Genomic DNA, 10,398 nt, shown 5'->3' with positions numbered 1-10,398 from the left:
GAGACAGCTGGGCTCCTTACAGTGTGGGGTGGGAGGACAAGTAGCAACAGGCATAAGTTGAAGCAAGAGCTGTTGAAATTTCCAGGCAGTGCAACCAGTTGTCCAGAGAGGACAGTCCTTGGAGATTTTCAAGACCAGAGTAGACAACAGCTGGTCTGAATTCCCACTTGGGACCAGACTAGAGACCTCCTGAAGTCCCTGCGAGCCTCAGTTATTCTGTGACATGAGTACAATATCATGCTATTTATTTCAGCCTCCAACAGGGTCAAGACCTGGCTGAATTACAGCTCCTGGGCAGAGGGTGCTGGTGGGGTGGGGGGAGTTCCCAGGCAGGCTCCTCAGAGAATTGAGGCCTATTTGTGCCCTCATAGCACCCTGTTGCTGTTGTCAAATCCTGTAGGAAATTATTCACCCTTAGAATGGGATGCTGGCTCCTCTGGCTTCTCAGGTATCTGGAACCAGTTAGGATGTCCCTCTGGAAGGAACAACTAAGCCAAATAAAAGTGGTGGGGATGCACTCTGGAAATGCAAATAAATAAGAGATAATGACGCAAAAGCACTGCAATGGCACTTCTGGCTTGTTTCATGTCAGAGGCCAAATCTGAAAAGTATCAAGTTTTGCTCAGTTCTGCGTAAGTATTGGTACAGGTATTGGCTGGGATAGAGTTAATTGTCTTCACAGCAGCTTTTATGGTGCTGTGTTTTGGATCTGTGACCAAAACAGTGTTGATAACACAGGGATATTTTAGCTATTGCTGAGCAGGACTTGCACAAGACCTGTTTCCCACCCCACCAGTGGGGCGGCTGGGGGTGCACAAAGAGTTGGGAGGTGACAGAGCTGGGACAGCTGACCCAACTGCCAAAGGGATATCCCACACTATAAGCTGTCATTCTCTGCAATAAAAATTTGGGAGGAGAAAAGGACATCCCCCCCCCTTTGGAGTGATGGTGTTTGCCTTCCCAAGTCACAGTTAGGCATGATGGAGCCTGGCTTTCCTGGAGATGGCTGAACACCTTCCTGCTGATGTAAAGCAGTGAATGAATTCCTTGTTCTGCTTTGCTTTTACCTATTAAACTGCCTTCATCTCAGCCCACAGCTTTGCTCACTTTTACCCTTTCAATTCTCTCCCCAACCTTTGGGGAAAGTAAACAAGCTGGCTGGGGTTAAACCACAGCAGTACTGCACCACAGGCAACTCATGCTGTGCTCTCACAGTCAGCAATGGCTTTCTTCACCCTCAACAGGTTTCAAGAATAACATCTATTTGGGCCTTGAAACTTAAATAAGATTGATAAATAGGTGGTAATTTGCAGGTGAGAACCTATCAGGCTCCTCAGCCATCTGTAGTAACTGGCTCCTCCATAAAAAACACAGAAGAGCTCTTCTTCATTACTCAGTGGAAATCTTTGCTCCCTGGAGCAATGCAAATGTCACCTGTGAAACAAGAGAAATTAATAACATAGAAATGCAAAGATCATCTCTGGCTTGAAACTTTCTGAATATCTCACTTCAAAACCCACGGCAGAAATTCAGGAGCACAGACACAGGTGACAACAACAATTAGAAGCACAGAAATATTTCTGCAAGAAAAAGAGGTGAAAGCTCAGTTCTCACTGTCAGACAAAGAGACAAATCAAGAGTTTCATGACAAGGTATACAAAGTAATGAGTGTGTTTAGAAGAGTAAATTGGGGCCTATCCATCCTCTTGTAATAAAAAGCATCAAGAAGGCACAGTCAATTACACTGAGAGGCAACATATTTCAGCTGCAAAGGGGAATTTTTTTGTAGCACTTAATCAACTCCTGAAACCAGTTGCCACAGCTTAGAGCATGTGGTTACGAACAGCTCAGAGGACTCTTGGAAAGGCAGGAATGGTCAGGAGCGCACACCTTCGTGCCTCCTAACTTGACTTGAAAAATCACTTCAGGCTGGCCTAGGACCTTAAAAGCCTGGCCTGCTGGAGCTGGGCTCAGGAAGGCACTGCTCAGCAGAGCGCGCAGCAAGGGACCTGGAAATGCACTCACCTGTGGGGGAGTGAGTGCTGCCTGGCCTCATGACATGCTGCTCACCAAAGAGACAGAGCACGAAGCACAAGAGGAAAACCTTCTTGGTGTTTTACTTCCCTCTCTCTGGTCCCTTCGTGATCTTGTGCCTTGGACAGCCTCACTCCCTTCTCAGCTCCCACAGGGAAGTGCTCACTTACTGAATCTTCAGGTAACTGCAAGCTGGGAGGGATGGCAATGCTGCAGGACAGAGTCAGCATTCAGAATGATCTTGGCAAAGATGCATATGGAAAAAAATATGTACAGCTCACTGGGGATGAAAGGAAGTGATTACACATAGTGAAGAATAATCAATTGCAGCTTTGCAGCAAAGGGTATGGGTAACTGTAGAGAGTCAAATACCCCAGTGTTGAGGAGAACACAAAAATACAACATGGAATGAATAAGAAACTGTAGAGACTGTCACAGGGGAGGTGTTGCATTACTGAATATAGGTAAGGCTTCATGTACAGAGCAATACAGGAGAAGAAAGGGGAACCACCAGCAAAGAGGAAAGGCAGAGGTCAAGGAAAGTTGGAACTCTGAAGTGGGATTGATTTTCAAGAAGGAAAGTATGAGGAGGGGAATGATAAAATGCTTCATTTTAAGCTCACCATTCCTGTAGGCATTCATCAATGCCTGTGTTTACTTATTTGCTGGGATCTTAGAGTCAAGCAGTGATTCCAGGATATCTACTGGTTTCTTATGTGGAAATCACTCTTAAGACAGATTTACCTGTTCCAGACAGCTCACACATTGCAATTGCCATCCCTCTACCTTATTAAACAGGGTAGAAACATATCTTTGACTGGGCTGGAGTGCATAAACTGTCTTAATCTATATATCTATCACTCTGATAGATTTCTCCACTGAACAACTAGAAGGAGCTACTAAGTCTCCTTCAGTCACTTCTGGATCTACTTTTTCCAGTGTACAAAACCAAAAATATGACTGATCTTATAGCAGGTTATGATTCACCACCTAAAATTTTGACATTTCTCTTGTGCAAAGAACCTTGCACACCAAACACCATCTCTCTATTAGCCTTCAACCTGCTAAGAGATCAATACAGGTAGACTGAATGACAACATAAGGCAAACTTGAAAGAAAAGTATTTTGCATATCTTTACTACAAAGCTTCTGCACCCAGGGGTTACCACACAGCAGTCCAGATAGTACTTGCTGGATTACTGCACTGAAAGATGCGTACACAAGTACAGGCTTCTGGAGTACAGTTATCTAAATATTAACCAGAAAAATACCTAAATATGGACTAGAACTTCCAAAAGAAAATGCAAAAATGTGCAACGCACATGAACCGACCTCAGAGCACCCACAGGCAATCATGTGTGATCCATCATAAAAGAAGCAAAATTCAGGAGCCTCATTCAGCACAGCACCAAGGTCATATTTCCTCTCGTGACCCTGGCATGAACTGATGTGCCACAGCCACCTACATACACCGCTGCACAGCTTGGCCTCTCCAGAGACTTCACCAGAGACACTGCTACGAGAAAAAAACACCAAAAATAGCTTTTGCTATGACTCAGTAGTCTTATACTACATCTTTTCCTTCATTTTCACAGCTCTGTGTAGTCTGCATAGTTCCACAGACTATGTATAGTCTCAGATTACAACCCAAATTCACTACACTGTGACTTTCACGAGAGCAGCAGTTGACTTCCAGGACAACAGTGTTTAGGAATTGCAATATTTAGACTGGTCAGCAGAGGGCAATGCCAGGATCAAATTTGGGGTGTTCAAAGCAGATGCACTCCGGGCCCTACCTCTCTCCACCGTGCGCTGAGCTTGACCAGTTCAGGTAGTGAATGAGTTCAGACCTTGTACTCACCAAGACAAGAATCTCTGAGGCCATAACTTGGGATGCTTCCTCTCCTTACAGAGAAAGTGAAGGTGACAGAAGATATCAAGCCTATAAACACACAAATCTCAATGCAGAGTGAACTACAAGCACTCTGCACAACTAAGACATCCATCAACAGCATCCAGTCCTCTAGACAGATAAAAGAAGAAGAGTTTTTCCAGGCATCATTTCACCTCCATGCTTCCATCTGCCCACCACTTCACTGAATTGTGGAGCACCATGTACATGCATTTTCTAATGGGTGTTATTGAAGACATCTGTTTTCCTTGAGAGACACTGGTGCCATGACATAACTGAGTTAGGAAAGTAACATCACATCAAGATAAATGTGTTTTGCAGCATAGGTAACAAGAGAGTTGCCAGAGGAGCTGTGTTTTGAATGGTTGTTTTCTTTTTTTGCTTCGATTTGCAACTAAGTCACATACCGGCCTCAGCTACAGGTGATTGAGCCAAGTTGAAACCTATAGCATGAGACATGAGAGAACTAGTCATGTGCAAAAGTACCATGCACTTAATGTCTCATTTTGTCACAGTAAATGAGCACTTTGGTGATCAACAGAACAGGCAAACTTATTTCTATTAGATTGTAGTTTGAAGAGGATCTCCTATACTGTATTACATGAAAGAAAGTTTTTAATCACAATTTCATTAGAATCACCTGGGGTATGATTTCCATACTACAGTTTCCATGCTTCCAAGCACTTCATTGAAGAAGGGCTTTCCTGTGGGTATGAAGCTAAACATCTACACTACTAAGATGACACCTTTATCTTTCCCCTTTGTGAAAAAAGGGTATAGTTACTTAGCCTCAAAAGTTTTGCTGTGATACTCTGTGCATTTCTGTTCAAAATAATTCAGAGGGCTTATTAATCAACCTGGATACAACCCCAACTTTCCAAGGAAGCCAGATATTGATGATCTGGATATTTGTCTGAACTTGTTCCCAATGCCTATGGTTAGAACAAATAATGATATTAATGACCATGATAGACTAGTAATATTTGTTGAGAATTTACCTTATGATCAAATAAGAGAATTTATCCTTGAAAAAAACTTGTTTTCTGATTACATGAATGCAACATTATTTATCAGTTTAATTAGTGCTACTCTAGTAAATGTTTAAGAGCTTCTCAGCATGTTTTGCAAAACTGGGTGCCAAAACTGAGTTCTGCATTTTTCCCCTCTCAGACTCGCAACGCCTCTAAGCAAAAAAAACCAAATAAATCCCCCAAAAAACACAAAACAAAAACCCCCAACTTTTCTTATTGTTTTATCCCCTGGTTTCTGAGGATCTATAATTTCACTGCTGATGTGTTGTAAGGCAGCAGTGAAGTGCCATAACTGTGTTTATTTCCTCTTCAGCAGGAGAACATTTGATCTGTTGGTGGCCCCTGCCAGGGCTGGCTTGAAACTTAATGAGCTGCATTCACTTCTAACAAGTGTTGTGGAAGAAAGAATATGTCTAGAAAATATCAGTAGTGCCGTTGTGTAAGTAACAGGACAGCAGGTATAAATGCAGAGAAAAAATGGCCAGAAAGTATCCTGACATTCCTCTTGCCTGACAAGCTTTATAGTGTAAACAAAAGAGTATCACTCAGTTCTTCCTGCCACACAGGGAATTTTTCTTCGCTTTATTCTATTGTGAAATGCTACCTCACACAAATTTTACATTCACTTCCTGCTGACATTTATGCTACTCTTTCCTTCATGGTCTATATCTATCTCTCATTCTATTTTTACAGCATTTTCATCTCCATTCTCACATTTCACAGTTTCTCACCACTTCAGAACTATTTCTCTCAACAACAACTTCTACTTGACCCTTTCCTCCTCCTGTTGCCCCAGCACAGAGTGTCCTGGTACAGAGGAAGAAGGCAATGAACAGGCTCTGATGAGGAACATGCTATAAAGCAAATACCAGAGCAAGTTTCCTTTGAGAGGAACTGTTACTTGTTAATTACAGTCAAAGTAAGTTAAATGTCCCTGAATATGGAAGAGCCATTTTACTTTTTTGAAAAGATGCAAAAATGACTATTTAAAAAAAATTATGGATCCATAGAGGAAAGCCAATGGACTAGGGAGGGGAGAAGGGGGGTTAAGACCCCTTCTCACGTTCTTGATAACTTTGTACAATAGACAAACACTGAAATTGTCATCTATGTTAAGAGAGAAGACATGGCTGCACCAGTTTCTGCATGCTTTGCCGTGATAGAGACTTAGAGTAATGATGGAGCAGTCTAAAGAGAAGCAGATGCTCAGTACAGTTTTATGAGCAATACAGCTTTAAAATGCACAGGGTTACTAACTTTTAAAGCAGAGTTAAACAACTTCTGAGGCACTGAACTAATTGCACCATGAATCTGTGCTAGATGGAAGAAAAGTTCACAGGAATAGCAGTGTCTATCTTTTCCCTCCTCTCCCTGATTCACAACACTTACCTGTAACGTGTTTTCAAAAGTAAGCATGTACTGGACTTTTTAAAAAAAGTTATTCAGGCGCTATTCTAGGCTATTTTTTTTTTTAATATTTTCTCTGTTCTTCCATCCATGAGAAAAGGAGACCAGTGTTGCATTCTAGAAACTTTGTTACATGCTTTAAAAATGCCTTAAAATTAGCAGGCAAAATACTTGACAAAGAAGCAAACACATACAAATTAGTGGTACTGAGTTCCATCATCCATAAGTGCACAGACCAGACCAGGAAAAGCAAGTTTCAGTGGCTACCACCATATTCCTGAGACGAAGCAACAGTTCTACTAGTTTTCTTTGGAAGGAGCTGAGAGAGGATCTTTGGTACAACCCCACCTTGAGGAATGGTCACACAGGCAAAGAATTTGTTCAGCTCTTCATCACTTCTCACAGCTAGCTGAATGTGCCTTGGCAGGATCCTTGTTTTCTTGTTTTCATGTGCAGCATTCCCTGCCAGCTCCAGGACCTCTGCTACCATGTACTCCATTACTGCAGCCAGGTAGATGGCAGCACCAGAAGCAATCCTATCAGCATACTTCCCTCTTTGGAGGAATCTATAGACACGACCCACAGGGAACTGCAGACCTGCCCTGGCTGATTTGCTTCTCCTTGATGCACTTCCAGGCTTGCCAGCCACTGCTTGTTTCTTTCCACGTGCAGACATTCTGACAGGTAAGGAGACATAGAGGGCTGGAGGTCTTCAAAATACTTGGGTGCTTGGGCTACAGCTAATGGATAGCAAGAGGAGGCAAGAGCAAGGTCAGTTACCCTTTCTGCTCTTCCACATCAAGGACAGAACTCATGCTTTTCTTGAGGAAAGAGCTCACCACACACCACAGTCCATCAAGAGCAGAGCTAAAATTTTAGCTGTTATTGCCCTTTTACAGCCTGCCTTTTAGGAGAAGGATCTCATTGCAAAGCCTGTCAAGGGTTACTGAAGTTAGATATGAAAGGCTCAGAAGAAGAGAGGCTTTACCCTACTACTTGGAATGTATTTGGGATTGAGGCACAGTGGATCTTCTCCAGTAAGATTTTTTTAAACACCACGGCTGTTACCTCAGAGCTAACTTGAGGCCAAGCCTGTCTCTTCTTCCAAGAGGAATCTGTATTATAACAACTTCTACTATCAAGTTACAACTTTCCTCCAATTTTAAATCTAAAAACGGAAAAATTCTTGCATCCCACAGCTTGTTATACCCAAAATACTCCAGGACATTTTCATACAGAGTTTTAGATTAATTCCCCAAGTGTTATTCTCTGGCTGCTATGAGAGTATTACTGGAAGTCTTCTGCACCAAGAAAAGGATGAATTGATTTGGACAGCACAATGCAGACTGAAAAATAGAAATTACCATCTACTTCCTCATGACAAAGAAAATTCAGCCCAACTAGAATACTCTTACAACTAGAGTAGCAAAAATACTCATTTAAATAACATTTCTAGTCTATGAGTAAATAGGACAGTTAGCTTCCAGCACAGCTGTTTGCAATATACAAGAACACCCATCCCTACATTAATATATAGGGTTTTTACAGAGGTTTAAGTATTTCAGAAAAATAAGAATAAGCTTTGAGAAGAAGGAGAAAAAAAAAGTAGAAATAAAAAAACCCCAGGCCCTAATAAAATTCAAGCAAACCAAACCATAACTCCTTATCCCTGTTACCAGACAATACTTTTTCTAAATTACTCACAATACAGGCATACTGTGCAATAGAGGCAGCTAACTTACAAAATAACGTGAAGCCCACAACTACTCTAAACCTTCCAAGATCTATTATAAATGAAAAATGCATCACATTACCTTCAAAAATTCTTATTTTGTTCTAGTCTGTGCCTTACTGCAACCTAGCCTCAACCACAGGCAAGCCGCATAACACCTCTACCCCTGGGCTGAGAACCTTCTTATTAGCAACATTTTCTCTTCATCAGTGGGTCACCTGGATAATTAATTAGTCATTTGTACACATGCTTCATCTTCCTTCACCTAATCCCTGATTTGGGGCAAAATGAAGAAATATGTTACAGCTGCTGAGAAGCAAATTCTCTGGGGTGAGGGGGAAGAAGGCAGGCTGTCTCCGAGGGCTGAGCCATAGCTACATTTCAGTCTCACTAGGACACTGCCAGTTCTCACGCACTCTGGCTGGAGTATTTCTGTCTGTACGCTATGTGTAAAAACAGTCCTCTCCTTCCTGATGAAGCTGGATAAAAAAAGTACATAGGGAAAGTGGGCTTTATAAATATATTTTTAGTTGGGTGGGAGGGGGAAACTGTGTTTTGCTTTACATGTGTCCTGGGCAGAGTAATGCTTGGCTCACATTGTGTCTGACCCCCACCAAGTGATGTGATGGGGCTGCTCCTAAGATTTAGGCTTCTGCCCCCTCTTCTGGTAACTGTCGCAGATGGGGCTCAGGGTTTACTGTGGTTCTGGGTGCTTGGCTAGTTCCTCTCAGTTCACCTGGGCAAAAATCTCACCTCAGGCAAAGGAATATTTTTGAGCGCCTTTTAAAAAAATGAGTGCCTGCTCATACTCTTTCTGTGTTTGTTTTCTGGCATTCAAAGTAGGTTCCAACCAGCAACATACAAGAGCCATGGGTGTGAACAGTATTTCAGCCACAGAAGATGACTATTTAAACCAGAGGGTACTCTCGGAAGCCCAGGCTCTGGCAAAACATTCAGACAACAGAACTGTCACGAGCAGCTCAGCCTTTGGTTCTGCCTGCCAGATACCGACTGTGGGTCAGAGCCTCAGAGCACCTGTATTTGTGGCACTCACCCACTTTTCCCATAAGGATGAGCATTTAGTCCAAGCTGAGTGAGGTTGAGTTTCCCACCACCTCAGGGCATTGGACAACTGGTATGGGGTACCCTCTGCATCTCCAAATGCTCACCATAAGGGCTGATGTCCTCTCAAAGGACAGCTGTCCATTTCTTCTAATTCAAAGGCAGAAAAGGAGGCTGTGCCTTCCCTTTAGTAACCCAGACTTAGCATAGGGAAAGTGGCCAGCCCACTTCAGAATAGCTGGCTGTTAATGGACTGCCCAGGATCTTACAACATGTGGAAGTAGGGCTCCTGAATTTTCATTTCAGCCCTTGCCAGAGCTGAGACAGTCCTTCCTCCACACACCCAAACACAGTCTTAAGGCCTGCTGGCAGATTCTTTAGGGTCCTTTTCTGGGGACTGAGATCTGGGCTCCCCCTTTCTGGGCGAGCATCCTGTCCATTGGGCTAGAGCATAAAAAGAGGGGAAGGGAGGCAGGAGCAGGTCTCTTCCCTCTTCTCTGCTATGTGTCTTTGAGAAGCAAGTTGAAAAGATCTACTCAGTTCTTTGAAAGGGCAGGCCTAGGTGCCCATTTGTATGGAATGGGGTGTTGATCCCAAGCAGATTTGGGTCACCACACTCGACACACTTCTCAGTGTTTTCTGAGTGATACTTTAACTTGGACTCAAAACCGAAATAAAAGTAACTAGAGACAATTTTTTGGTAATGTTAGTTGGCTAACAACTAACAATATTACAAGTACAGCTAATTATGCCTAATAAGAGTAGATAATACAGCCTTGATTGCTTACTTTATTTTTATTTTAACAGGTCAGGGAAAGAAAAATAAGCAGATAAACCAGCAGGGAAATAAAGCAGGGTATGAAATGCAAACGGATAAAAAAGGCTCAGTGAAGTGGAAAGAGAAAAGTTACAGGGAATCACGGAATAAGATTGGAATGGAGCACGGTGGGTCATCTCTCCACCCTCCCTGCTCAAGCATGGTTATTCTAGGCCCGGTTGGACCAGTTTACTGGAAGGTGCCCCCGCCCACAGCAGGGGGATTTACGATCTTTAGGGTGCCTGTCAACCCAAGCAATTCCGCGGCGCTCTCTAAGCGCCCATGCCGGCCCGGAGCCCCTGCCGCGGGGAACCAGCCTTATTAGGCCGTGCGGGAAGCGGCGCCCGCCCCGCGCCCGCCCCGCCCGGGAGCGCCGCCTCCTCCGGCCGCGCCGCGCACGCCG

The sequence above is a fragment of the Corvus kubaryi genome, unplaced genomic scaffold (assembly GCF_017639235.1).
Source record: "Corvus kubaryi isolate FWS band 111438036 unplaced genomic scaffold, C.kubaryi_AGA036_p1.0 133, whole genome shotgun sequence".
Classification (NCBI taxonomy): Eukaryota; Metazoa; Chordata; class Aves; order Passeriformes; family Corvidae; genus Corvus; species Corvus kubaryi.
The sequence above is the reverse complement of the archived record's forward strand: the minus strand, read 5'-3'. Positions refer to the sequence as shown.